A 12,684-nucleotide genomic window follows, 5' to 3' on the forward strand; every position below is an offset into this window, starting at 1 on the left:
ACGACGAAGACGGCGGATGCGGTGGAGGAGCTCTAAGTGCCCATCTCTGGGTTGCTCTGCTCTCGGTGCTGAGCTCGAGCAGAACGATGAGGATGCGAATGATCTATCTTGGATCATCCCTCCCCCCTCTTAGGATCTGACCTATCCCTTATATACCGAGATAGGTCAGGTACATGGTGATTTGGGGGGCTGATCCTATGGTCTATATGCGCCAGAGTCTAGGAGGGTCTTGCAACGGCATTCTGTGACCGTGGAGCCGAAGAAGCCCTACGCGTCGTCCGGCTGCTCTGTTCTGACACAATACGTGTTAGGCTGTGTCGGCTTCGACCGGCCTCTCCTAGGTGCGTCTTCTGGAGACTTCTTGGTGGCGAAGGAGGCCGGCTCGAAGGGCTGACGTGCGGGCCCAGGAGCCCCCGAGCCCCTAGAGGCTGCTGAGGAGTTTGTCTTCTTGCGTCACGCCCTGTGCGTGACCCTATCGGAGGATTGGTTGACAGCGCCACGCTCACGGGGCAGCGCCGAGGAGCCCCTGAGCCTTGGTGGCTCGGGGCGAGTCTTCTTGTGCCCGGGCCTTGGCTAGTGCCTAAGGCCGAGAGGAGGCCAAGGATCGGTCCAAGCTCCCGTTGGTCGGGAGAATAAGGCTCGATCGAGCACCCGAGCCCTGAGTGATGGCGGCGGTTGCGCTAGGGCTCGGCCGGTCCCTTTGGCCTAAGGTTGCGCATGAGTGTACCCGATGGGTATGGCCCCCGAGCCCCCGGATGATTCTAGAAGGGACGGTCGGGGGGTCTCTCAGTTAGGAACCTTTGATCCCGAGGCTTAACATACCCATATGTTAGGATCTCATCAGCAGTGATCTAACTATCCTAAACACTTCGCAAAGCACCTACACTCAAATTTGTATTGCCTTTTTTCCTGATAACTAGCCTAAGCACTTCGCAAAGCACCTACAGGCGGAAAGTTACCCACATAGTACTCAATTTTGTATTGCCTTGTTTCCTGGTAACTTTTTGGAAGCACTAGACTCATTCACACTAGCCTTAGCTGCATCCTTAGAACATGTTGCTTTCTCAAACTGTGGTTGTATAGTACAGTGAGTATCTTCAAATTATGTAATCGAAAAGATGGATCATACCAACAAGCATATGGACACTCTAAGCACAGATAAAGCAACAAATGCAAGGGGATACAGTCGGATTTGCAAACCAACAGGCACAAAGTTTGGTTAGAAATTTAGAAGCAGACTGCTCAAATCACATGTGCAGTTATAAGCACCACTCAACCCACCAAAAATCAATAAAACCATACATCAGGAATACAGTATATGCCATGAATCAAATTCATCAAACAAACATTGTTTACCATGTGCATCAAAACCATATACCACAGGTTCACAACTGTGGCACCAACAGATTGCAAACAGAGAGTCACACATCAAACACAAATTCAGTAGCAGAGCATACAGCTGAAACCAGATTTCACTGGATTATATTTATCACTGCCGAAAAGAACTTTCCAAGTTGCATAAATTAAATGCCCAAGAGGTCATAGGCTCATTCAGTACTTTTTATATAGTCAACATGTAACAGTTAAACCTATGCACAGATACGATGCTCAAAATATCCTAAACCATAGAAATTGCATATACCATATAAACTCTAAGCACAACTAAAGCAACAAATGCAAGAGGATACCGACAAGCAGAAAGTTTGGTGAGAATTTGGAAGCAGAGTGCTCAAATTATGTATGCAGTTATAAGCTCCACTCTACCCACCAAAAAGGAATAACACCAATACACCATATATCAGGAATACAGTATGTGCCAATAGTCAAATTCATCAAGCAAACATTCTTTACCATGTGCGTCCAAACCATATACCACAGATTCACAACTGTCGCACCAAGAGATCGCAGACAGATAGTCAGATATCAGACACAAATTCAGTAGCAGATCATACAGCTCAAACCAGATTTCATTGGCTTACATTATCACTACCAAAAAGGACTTCCCTTCGGTAGCAAAACCAGAACAAGTTGGACAAAGTAAATGCCAAAGAGGCCAGGTTACAGGTTCGTCCAGTACTTCTTATATGGTCAACATGTAACAGTTAAACGTATGCACAGATACCTACCGTGCACATAATATCCTAAAACCATGGGGGAAAGAACTCTAGACCTTAGCCATTTTCCATTTAGGGCTACCATATAAAAGCAAAGCAGTAGCCGACACCACTATCAACCCTCAATGCATTTGAAGATTCCCACCAAGCTCCACACCTAATTCAGCTGAATTTTGAGAAAGTCTACTGCATACTTCCTATCAGGCCTCAAAGGTGCTCTACAGGGAACAGATCCATCACTCTTCTTGTTGACGCGACGCATTCCACCACCAAGCTGAACAATCAGATTGGGATCTTCATAGCTGCCCCACCGACACAACGTTCGCAATGAGCCCTGGGACATACCACACGTCAGGGAGGACCACTTTCTCTGTGTTCACAGACCCTTTGCCACACACCTTCATTCCCTTGCCTTCCCCTGCTTCGACAACTTGGTTGATCACAGGTACCAGGTTGGAGATGAGACTCCGGTCTCCTGTCATGTGGTTGTTAGCATAACTGGCAAGAATGAACCAAGCAGACTCTCCTGCGTTCTCTGGCCTGTCGCTGCTGGTGCCCATGGAGGCGGCACGAGGATCGGACCCACTGGACGATATGACAGCAATGAGTGACAGCAAGTCAGGGGACATAGTAGATTAATTTGAGAGCATTGCAAGAAACAAATTCAAGTTAGGATAAATCAAAAGGTAACAAGTTAAATGCAAGTAAGGAGAAATAAAAAGGTATATTGACTATCAAGAGGTAACATACTAATATTTAGATGCTACATTGTTTCAGATGAATGTGTAATTGCGGAACCAAAATTGGAGGATTTTATAATTTTCCATCTACTAGTTACATCACGATTTAAAATTACTATTTATTATTCTTTATTTATGTTTGCCAGAAATTAATGATTTTTCGTGCATTATGGAAGAAATTGAACAGGGAAGGAAACCACATGAAGTAGCAATTCGTGGGGAAACCTAATCAATCAAGAGAACGGTGTCTCTTCAAACATGTCGTACTCCAGATTGGTTCGAGAAACGATAATGCTTTGACTCGAACATCCGGCGTTTCCGGACGCGGCACATAACAATTCAATTGGCTATGGCGCCCGCACATCCTCCTCCAGTCGTATCTCCATGGTCTTATCCACTCATCGCGTCCGCCCATTCCCACACTGCCTCGCTCCCTCCCGTGACACACGCCTACTCGCTACGCAAGGCTCCGCCGTGCCGCTTATCCAGTCCCACGCTGTTGTCCGCTCGCTCACGCGCCTCTCGCCCCTCCAATCGCGCATGCCGCCGGCTCCCTCCCTAGCCGGCGGCGGCGCCCTCACCCACCCCAGCGTCCTCCTCTCCCACCGCGGCATCCTCCTTTCCCACCCCGGTGGCTCCTTCCTCCACACCGGCGGCTCCTTCACCCACCCCAGCGTCCTCCTTCCCCCACCCTGGAGGCTCCTTCCCCCACCCCGACGTCCTCCTCCCCCACCCTGGTGGCGCCTCTCCCCCCACACCGGCGTCTTCCCCCATCGGGAGCCCCCAATGCCCACAGATCTGGCGGCCATGGCGCTCCCCGTGCCAGGCTCTCTCTCTCTCCAACCTATGTTGCAATTTTATGTTTTAGTTGTTTCAGACGTTTCAGAGGTATGTTACAGTGTATTCATATGGATGTTGCAAAAGTAGATTGGGGGATGTTGGACATGTTGCATATGTTGCAATTGTTTTCAGGGGCATGTTGCAACAGTATGTTTTCGAGCGTTTCAGATATTTCAGAGGTATGTTTCATCTGTGTTTTCTAGACACATGTTGCGACTGTGTTTATCTGGATGTTGCATATATTTCACACATATGTTGTATGTATTTTTATTTGGATGTTGCGTATGGTTGCAATGGTTTTCAAGTGTGTTTCAGGTGTTTTTTTCAAGTGTTTCAGTAGCATGTTTCAAGTATTTCAACTGCCTTCAGACGTATGTTGCAACCGTTGTATTTGGATGTTTCAAAAGTACATCGGGTGTTGCATCTCTCCTCCTCCCACCTTCTGCTACATCATCTCTCCCGGAGCCGGTAGGGCATCCATACGACGCCGCGGCCAGGTCCTTCTGAATCGGAGGCTCTGCACGCCCTTTCCCTCTTGTCGTTCGGGCGGTGTGGGTCCCGCATGCAGCGCGAGACGGGCGCTGCGCTGCACGGTGCTGCAGGGGCCTGCAGAAGGGGGCGCGGAGAAGGTCTTGCAGAGGGAGCATGCCTGAGATGGCAGCGCGGTGGCGAGATGGGGGTGTGGAGGAGGGTGGGACGCGCACGCATGCTGGGCGCTGTTTTTCTGTATGTGGATGCTGTTTTCTGAGGTGCGTCCGGACACGTCCTGGCACCGGACATCTGGGCGCTAGATGTACCATTCAAGAAACAACCAAGTACAGTCTGACGATTTTTGGCACAAGCAAGAATCCTAAGCGCCCAATCAGGGCAATCACTTGCAATGCTGAGACCGGATCTAGGAAACGCGCCAAATACTTAGGCCCTGTTTAGTTCTCCCTGAAATGCAGAATCCATAATCCATAATCAAAATCCCCCTCAAAACCCAAAATGCAAAATAGTTTAGTAGGGTGTTTACTTCCACCCAAAATCCAGAATAGGAACTCAACTAATGACAGATTTGCCATCATTAATACATGCAGATTGCGTCAGGGAGGAAGAGAACAGGGAGGAAGGGAACGAGCGGATAGGGTGGGGGTACCGAGGGCAACGTAGACTTCCAGGCATAAAACGGGCTCAATTTTGGCCTATGGACTCCCAAATGCAGAATCCGAAATGGACCTCATTTTGCAAAAAAAAAAAAAATTGGATGGTGTTTAGATCCATTTGGCAAAATGGTGGCCCAAAATCCAGATTTTTTTGGATTCTGATGGGAACTAAACAGGGCCTTAGTAGTTTTCTATAAGGCACGCAACAACTAGAAAATTTCTAGGCGAGAAAGAACAGTAGTATCAATAGCCGTCACAAAGCAACCGGCGGAGAGGTGGGAGGTGCCATCTCGATGACGGTGAGGCGGCGGCGGCGGCCGTCACAAATCTCTGGTGCGGGGCCTGCTGGGGGAATAATTAATTGCAACAAACCCCCTACATAGCCCTCTTGGTTTTTTTATATAGGGCCATGTTTAGATTGCAAAAAATTGCAACCTGATGAATAGTAGCGTTTTCGTCTTATTTGGTAAATATTGTTCAATCGTGGACCAACTAAGCTCAAAAGATTCATCTCGTGATTTCTAACTAAACTGTGCAATTAGTTTTTTTTTTACCTACATTTAATGCTCCATGCAAGCGGTTAAAAATTGATGTGATGGAGAGAGAGTGAAAAAACTTGGAATTTGAAGGTGATCTAAACAAGGCCTAGATATACAATATGTATAATTTAGAATGGATATGTTTAACTTCTTTTACTTACCGTTTTCCCTTGAAATATTATGTTTCTTTGGCCATCCATGAAAGTTAAGCTAAGATTAATTTACATTAATATAAAATCACCTCGAGCCAATCGATACAATATTTATGAGTATGAAGTTATTTCATGGACTGTAGCTTTTGGAGCATTATCTATTTTCTAGCTGACTAATCTCACCTGTTTATAATACATCATCTTGTTGATTCATTCTGTTTCTAATGGTAATGTAAATTGTGGGTGACTACCATGCCTTGCTGCGGGAATAATTAATTGCAATAAACCTATTTACATGGCCCTCTAGGTTTATAATAAATATAAAAACGTTACTCCTACGTGCTTGGCTATGTTTGCAAAATCCCCCTGATATGCTTCGTTTTTTCTGGCCCAAAACAATATTGCAAACGACATATTTTCGTTGTCGAAAAATGCGAAGTTTATAATTCAAGAAAAGAACTTGAAACCAATTTAATAAAATGTTACAAAATTCAAATTACTTTCCTGAAGTTTCACCAGTATCCAAATAATTTCCTAAACTAACGTTTGGTTCAGTTTACCATCATGAACTATTCCAATTGGTCAAATTTTCACGTTCTAAGTTGGTTTCAAATTTTGCAAGGTGATAGCTGACACCATAAAAACTTATGTGAAAAAAGCACATCATAAATTATTAGTTATGATTTTTAAAGGATGGAAATTAAAACACTACTTTACCTAAATGCCCCTATGTACAGTTGTAGTCAGACTATCTGGTTTGCAGAACGAAAAAAAAATACGAGTACAGTTGTAATCGGCACGGCAATGGCTGCCTTTCAATTCATGCCATGGCCCATCTGTCAGTCTTTACCATCCGTCGAGACTGCTCTGGAAGCCACGCCATGGGTTACTGCATGAGGGTTGCGGCCAATTCTTTTTTTCGGGTGCAGCAGCCCTTTTTTTAGCAGGAGATGGAAAAGACGCCGGTGAGGTTCCGCACCAGTAGACCTCACTAGCTGACATACTCTAGGATTGCAAATTTTTTTAGGACAAATAAATTTGAACTCTAGAATTGCAGCTGGGACTATGGCCTTTGGAGAAAGCGAAAAACTAAATAATATCAAAGGGTTGGACCGACTAAAAAGGTTTGGGTAGTAAATCAAACCCAGCTTGAATGCAGGAGGTTGTCTAAGTATTGGCCAAACTTGTATGGAGTATTTAAACTTTCTCCTAAATGTCTAAGTATTGGCCAAACTTGTATGGAGTATTTAAAGTTTTTGTACTGCCAGTCTGACACGCATGAAAACAAGAATATACATATATATATATATATTCGGCACTCGATTATAAGATACTACAGATACCACATACTTAAGCTTCAGACTCGTCGTAAACCCATCAATTCCTCAACACACAAATAGATTAAATATCCACACATATATATACACCATGCAGGCCTTTACTCCCAGTTATGTTAGTATACACGGTTACACCAACACTCATTTCTAAGATCAGATAAATTGCACAGTGGCAAGCACGTTAGTCACCTGAAATTCTAGCTGGCCTTTAACCATTGGGTATGGCATCTTTACTCCGGTGGTTATCCCCAAAGCACGACTTGTAAAATCCACACGCACTGCAATCTAAATGCGCAATTGCCGACCTGCACATTTCATCAAACACCATGACAGCACTGCAGCAACCAAAAAAGGGAAGAAGAATGAATATCTTACGTGCAACATGACACAGACCTTCTCGATGCCGGCATGCACTGCAGTGGCCTCGCCTAGCCGCCTGAGCCCTGGAGCGCGGCGATGCAGCGCCTCCTCCTCCGCACGGGTTCACGTTAGCAGCGCTGCCGGCGTGTCCTATAGTTCCCGTGCCTGCTCCTCGGCGTGCAGCCGCCACCGCTGCGTCGTCCTCCCCGCCCCCTCCCTTTCTCTCCCCCCATCCCCCTCACCTTTGCTCGCCTTGCCCCTTCTCTAGGCACAACCATCGGGGATGTGGTGGAGGGAGCGGCGCCGGCCAGATCTAGAGGAGGGAGGTGGCGCCGGCGAGATCTAGTGGAGGGAGGTGGCGTCAGCCAGACCTGGATGGAAGGAGGAGGCGGTTAAGGAAGAGAGGTGGCGGTGGCGGCGTACAAGGAGGGAGGTGGCGGAGTCGCGGAGAAGAGGCCGCTCTGGGGGAGAGGAGAGAGAGAGGGGACGAGAACGGGTGGGTGAGAGGGATGGTTGGACGGGAAAGGGCAAGAGACTGGAGTCCGGACTTCTCTCTTCGGTCCATCGGATTGGATAATTTTTTTGGGTCCGCGGTCAGCTACGAGTGACGTATTTCCTCTGTACGAGTCTCTGGTAGTAGTTCTGGTTACCAGATACGCGTCTACTCGAAACGAGTCACTGAAAACTTATATTAGTGACGCGTTTTGTTCCCCAGCCATGGTGCGACATCTAGTCAGTGACTCGTTCTGTTTATCCGCGTCACTGATATCATATTAGTGATGCATTTCAATTCTAAGTCACTGACTAAGGTGTCTCCATTGTGCTGTTTTGGCATAGTGGATCTTTTGGTGATTACCTTTAATAAAAGATAAAAAGGAACATAACGTCATAAATTTTAGTGTACTGGGATCTTTGCACAGTACGGAAATCTGTCCTAGGTCTAGCACAAATAATTTATAGAGATATAGATGCATTTGAAAGCGTCAGGCTTGACAACTTCAAATTGGTGTGTGGTAAATGGTTCACAACTGCTGCATTTTCAGTCTCAGCCAAGCTGCTTCACTCAGATGTCACCTGACTACCTGAGTTGAGATTATGTCATGATACAGCTGGATAGTCTACTTACATGTTACAAGAGCAACAGCAAGCAGCTTGACCCAAAAGGAACCAGCTAAACTAACAACCGCAAGGGAAACTACTAAGCACTAGCAATCTTAAAAGTCGCATCACATGAGTTGGAAGCTGAGAGCTCAAAATTAGTGTTGCCTTCTCTATTGGAGATAACTGCATTGGGAAGTTTCAAACTTCCAGAAGTTACAAAATGCCCAAGTGCCATTCACCGTGTGGGGAATTGGGAGTGCTTCAGAATAACGTCTCAATCACACTAGGCAAACTATTTCCTTCAGATTACTGTCACTTGGGTTCTAAAACTCTAGCTGGACAATACTGTGTGTCTTCATATTATCCCCGTTCGGCTTAGCCTATATTTGGCTTGTTTGGCTTCTTTTTTCAGCTGAAACAGTGTTTTTCTCTCACAACAATTCAGCCATAACAGTGTTTTTCAGCCAATTTCAGCCAAAATTTTGCTAAAAAATTGGACTTTCTAATAGACATGAGCAAAAAACAATAGAGCCACATTGAAAAGGCTATGCGCAGTTAAATCAACAAATGCAGTCAGGCTTTGTCAAAAAAAACAGATGCAGTAAGGCAAGAGCGGGGGAATTACTACTACAGCTGTTCCTGGGCCCACTTTCCTACCGAGTCAGGCAAAATACATTGTTGACGCCCTTACAAAGGTTGCGGCAAATGGCTTGAATAAGAAATCAGTATCAAATCACAACAAACATATCTTAATATTACTAATTAGAGGCCCCAACGAAGCCTCACGTTAATTCTCATCAGATGTACTATAAAAAAAGATAAATGATAGAAATTCTCACGTTAATCAGATATATAGGCTGTACCGATCTGTAACCATTAGATCTATTTTATTTCTAAAAAATTACACACCTCTTCCATTATTATATAGATAAGAAGAAGGGAAAAAAGATAAATCTATTATATTAAAATATTCGTACACTAAGAAAGAAAGAAAAGATAATAAATCCACGTTAATTCTCATCAGACACGCTATAAAAAAGTTAAATGCTAGAAATTCTCACGTTAATCAGAAACATTTGGCCATTAAATCTACAGGCTCACACCTTTGCCATTATTATATAGATAAGAAGAAGGAAAAAAAAGATAAATCTATTATTTTAAAATCTACGTATACTAAGAAAGAAACAAAAGATAATAAATATATTATTTTTCCCTACCACGTAGTTTCCGGCCGGTAATGGAACAGCTTGAAGGGATCGTCGTGGGGGATCTGCGCCCAAATACGTCTGTGCCATAGCCGGATAGCCTAAAATCTAGGTATCGAGAAAATCAATGGACTACCAAACAAGGTGACAATTTCTATCAAGCACGTGAGCATGCGCATGGATGAAGCCAGCGTCCGGCCGTGCAACGACCACCGACGCTTGATCCAGCTGCATGGAGGGGACGGAAGGACGGGCGTGGCAGCATGTGTCAGCATTATGCGGATGAAAGGATGGGCCTGAGCGGATGTTTGTCAACGCTGCCGCCATCTACTTCATCCATGTCTAGATAGAGATCGACGGGGAGACCAGCTCAACATGGTAACAGGCAGCGGCTCATCTACAGGAAGCAAGGAAAAGAGACCGGTGGCGCGGGAACACGCAGGCGGCAGATGCCACAACCTCAGGCGTCCACGGCATCAACATCAACGCTGGCAGCGGCCGCACCTATGGACTAAAGGTGTGGTCATCTCGCTAAATCGTCCCATAGTTACATTTAAATTTCTCTCCTATGACGTACTAAATTTGGCCATCTTGCTAGATCCCATAATTACTCCCTTCATTCTAAATTATAAGTCGCTTTGACTTTTTCTTATAGATTTTGCTATGTATATATTGCATACTAAGTTTGGATTCAATTACCCATAGTTCGCATTATGAAAGATAATGCAATGTAATATATACCTATATAATTTGTACCTAAATTATCCATCTCAACAGTTATAAAAAAATTAACAAAAATCTCTCAAATCTACATGTAAATGCTAATATAAGCTATTATGAAAAATAATTCAACATCCATAAGTACAATATATGCACAAAGCTATTTGAAATACACACTTCTGCCAATATGAAGTTAAAACTATGCATAAAACTATGTTCCATTGTATTAGGAAAGGATCCATTAGGATCGTATGCATTAGGAAAGGATCCATCAGGATCATTTGTATATTAGGATAGGATCCATCAGGACCAATCATAACCTAGCTTCCTTGTGTTGTAATACCTTCCTTGTACCACATGTTGACTACGGCTATATAATGACAGGCACCCCCCCCCCATTGGGTGTGGGTGTGATTCTCATATCTTTCTACATGGTATCAAAAGTCCGGACCTAGGTCCACTCACCCCACCGTCCCTCTCTCCCCACTGCTGCGCCGCCCACCCAGGGCCGCACCCTCCTTTCTCTTTGCGCTGCCCATCCAGGGCCGCGCCCTCCCTCCTCTACTGTGCCACCTAGCCAAGGCTGCGCCCTCCTTTCTCTTTCTGTTGCCCATCTAGGGCCACGCCGTCCCTCCTCCGCTGCGCCACCTAGGCAAGGCCGCGCCCTCCTTTCTCTCCCGCCCCAGCCGGCGGGGCCGGTCTCTCCTGCTACGCCGCTGCCACCCCCACTCCCCTTCCAGATGACGACCCCTCCCCAGCCAGCCAGCCCCTGGGTCTGCTTCTCCCCATAGGGCGAACAACAGCTGCAGTGGGGCAGTCAGCCCGCCTGGCACCATGCGGGTGCCCCCGACGTTCTTGGCGCCTTTCCGCACTCCGACGGCGCTACACCTCCACCAGCTACTCCTCAGTCGGGCGACGGTGGCTGGAATCAAGCCAGCCTCATTGCCGCCCTGAACCAGATGACGCTCTAGGGTTCCAACCCCTGTGTCCTCGACACTGATGCTACCACGCACATGTCTTCCTCGGATGGTATACTCCTTTCCCATCTCCCTCATTCTGATTCCTTCAATACGGTCGGCAACGGTAGCACCATTCCTATTTACTGTCGTGGTACATCTACCTTGTCAGCAGCCAATACTACCTTCCACCTTAACAATATTCTCGTTGCTCCTGCTCTCGTGCAAAACCTTTTTGTTCGCCAGTTTACTCGCGACAACTCACTACTGGACGCAGGGTCTTTGCCGAGGGCCTGAAGCCCTCGGCAAAGGCTCTTCAGCCGTCGGCGAAGGATTTGCCGAGGGCAGCCCTCGGTGAAGAACCCTCGGGAAAAAAAACGCCGGCGAAGGACTCTTTGCCGAGGGCCTTTTATCGGGCACTCGGCATAGTATTTGCCGAGGGCTAACGGCGGCCCTCGGCAAAGTAAAGTAGTCGTTAGGTTCGCGGTTATTTTCCACGGTGTCTTTGCCGAGGGCTGACATATAGGCCCTCGGCAAAGAGCTTTTTTTTAATTTTTCCTGGGAATTTCTTTGCCGAGGGCTATGGTGAAGGCCCTCGGCAAAGAGCTTTTTTTAAATTTTTCCTGGGAATTTCTTTGCCGAGGGCTATGGTGAAGGCCCTCGGCAAAGACCTGTTTTTAATTTTTCCTGGGATTTTCTTTGCCGAGGGCTATGGTCAAGGCCCTCGGCAAAGACCAGTGAAAATTTTCAACATTCCACCTGTTTCTTGCTTTCCATGCAGACAAAAAATATATATATATATTCAACAGCAGAAATATCCCACAAATATCACAATCATCACATATATCTCACAAATATCACATATATCTCACAGATATCACATAGATCATCACATGTATCATCACAAGTCCAAATTCAACAATTCCATAAGTCCACAATCTAACTCAAGTGTCAAGTCCACAAGTTCAAATCCGACTGAGGCTGGCCAACCTCTCCAACCGTCTGGCCTCTGCGTCACCAACCTTCCCAACCGTCTGGCCTCTGCGTCGAGGGTGGTGTAACGAAGCCTCCAGAATCAGGTGACGCACGAGGGGGGTTATTGGAACCCGCCGACTGAGGCTGCACAAACAATTATATGCTTATGTGAGATTGCAGTAATTATTCTAGGACTACAGTTTTAGTATTTAGACAGAAACCTATCAAATTTTTTATAGCTAGTGTTGTCTGGGTTTCTATGTCATACAAGCAAATCAGTAGCTAGTGTTCTCTGGGTTTCTATGTCACACAAGCGAGAAGTGAACTTTAACGCTTACAGGAGTAGCTGCAAACGCGTGCGGCACCTGAGGCGGAGGAGCTGACATCTGCACAGGCACACCCGTCTTCTGCCCAAGAGCTTGCATGATTTGCATCATTTCTCAATCCTGACCTCCTGGGCCTCCCGAGCGGCCTGCTCAGCCTCCAGCCGAGCAGTGAGG

General features: G+C 46.2%; 2 long non-coding RNA genes across 2 annotated transcripts; both read right to left on the minus strand.

Annotated features, from left to right (window-relative positions):
* Positions 1 to 2,679: 2,679 nt before the first annotated feature.
* LOC136482879 (uncharacterized) lies at positions 2,680 to 7,398 on the minus strand. Its single transcript, XR_010765231.1, has 3 exons — positions 7,261 to 7,398; positions 7,057 to 7,172; positions 2,680 to 2,699 (listed from the first exon to the last, which is right to left on the minus strand). It is a non-coding gene; the product is annotated as an uncharacterized lncRNA (long non-coding RNA).
* A 4,626-nt stretch (positions 7,399 to 12,024) lies between these two features.
* On the minus strand, positions 12,025 to 12,625 carry LOC136482880 (uncharacterized). The gene is made up of 2 exons (XR_010765232.1): positions 12,523 to 12,625; positions 12,025 to 12,328 (listed from the first exon to the last, which is right to left on the minus strand). It is a non-coding gene; the product is annotated as an uncharacterized lncRNA (long non-coding RNA).
* Positions 12,626 to 12,684: the final 59 nt, after the last annotated feature.

Source organism: Miscanthus floridulus, chromosome 9, assembly GCF_019320115.1.
Source record: "Miscanthus floridulus cultivar M001 chromosome 9, ASM1932011v1, whole genome shotgun sequence".
Taxonomy (NCBI): domain Eukaryota; kingdom Viridiplantae; phylum Streptophyta; class Magnoliopsida; order Poales; family Poaceae; genus Miscanthus; species Miscanthus floridulus.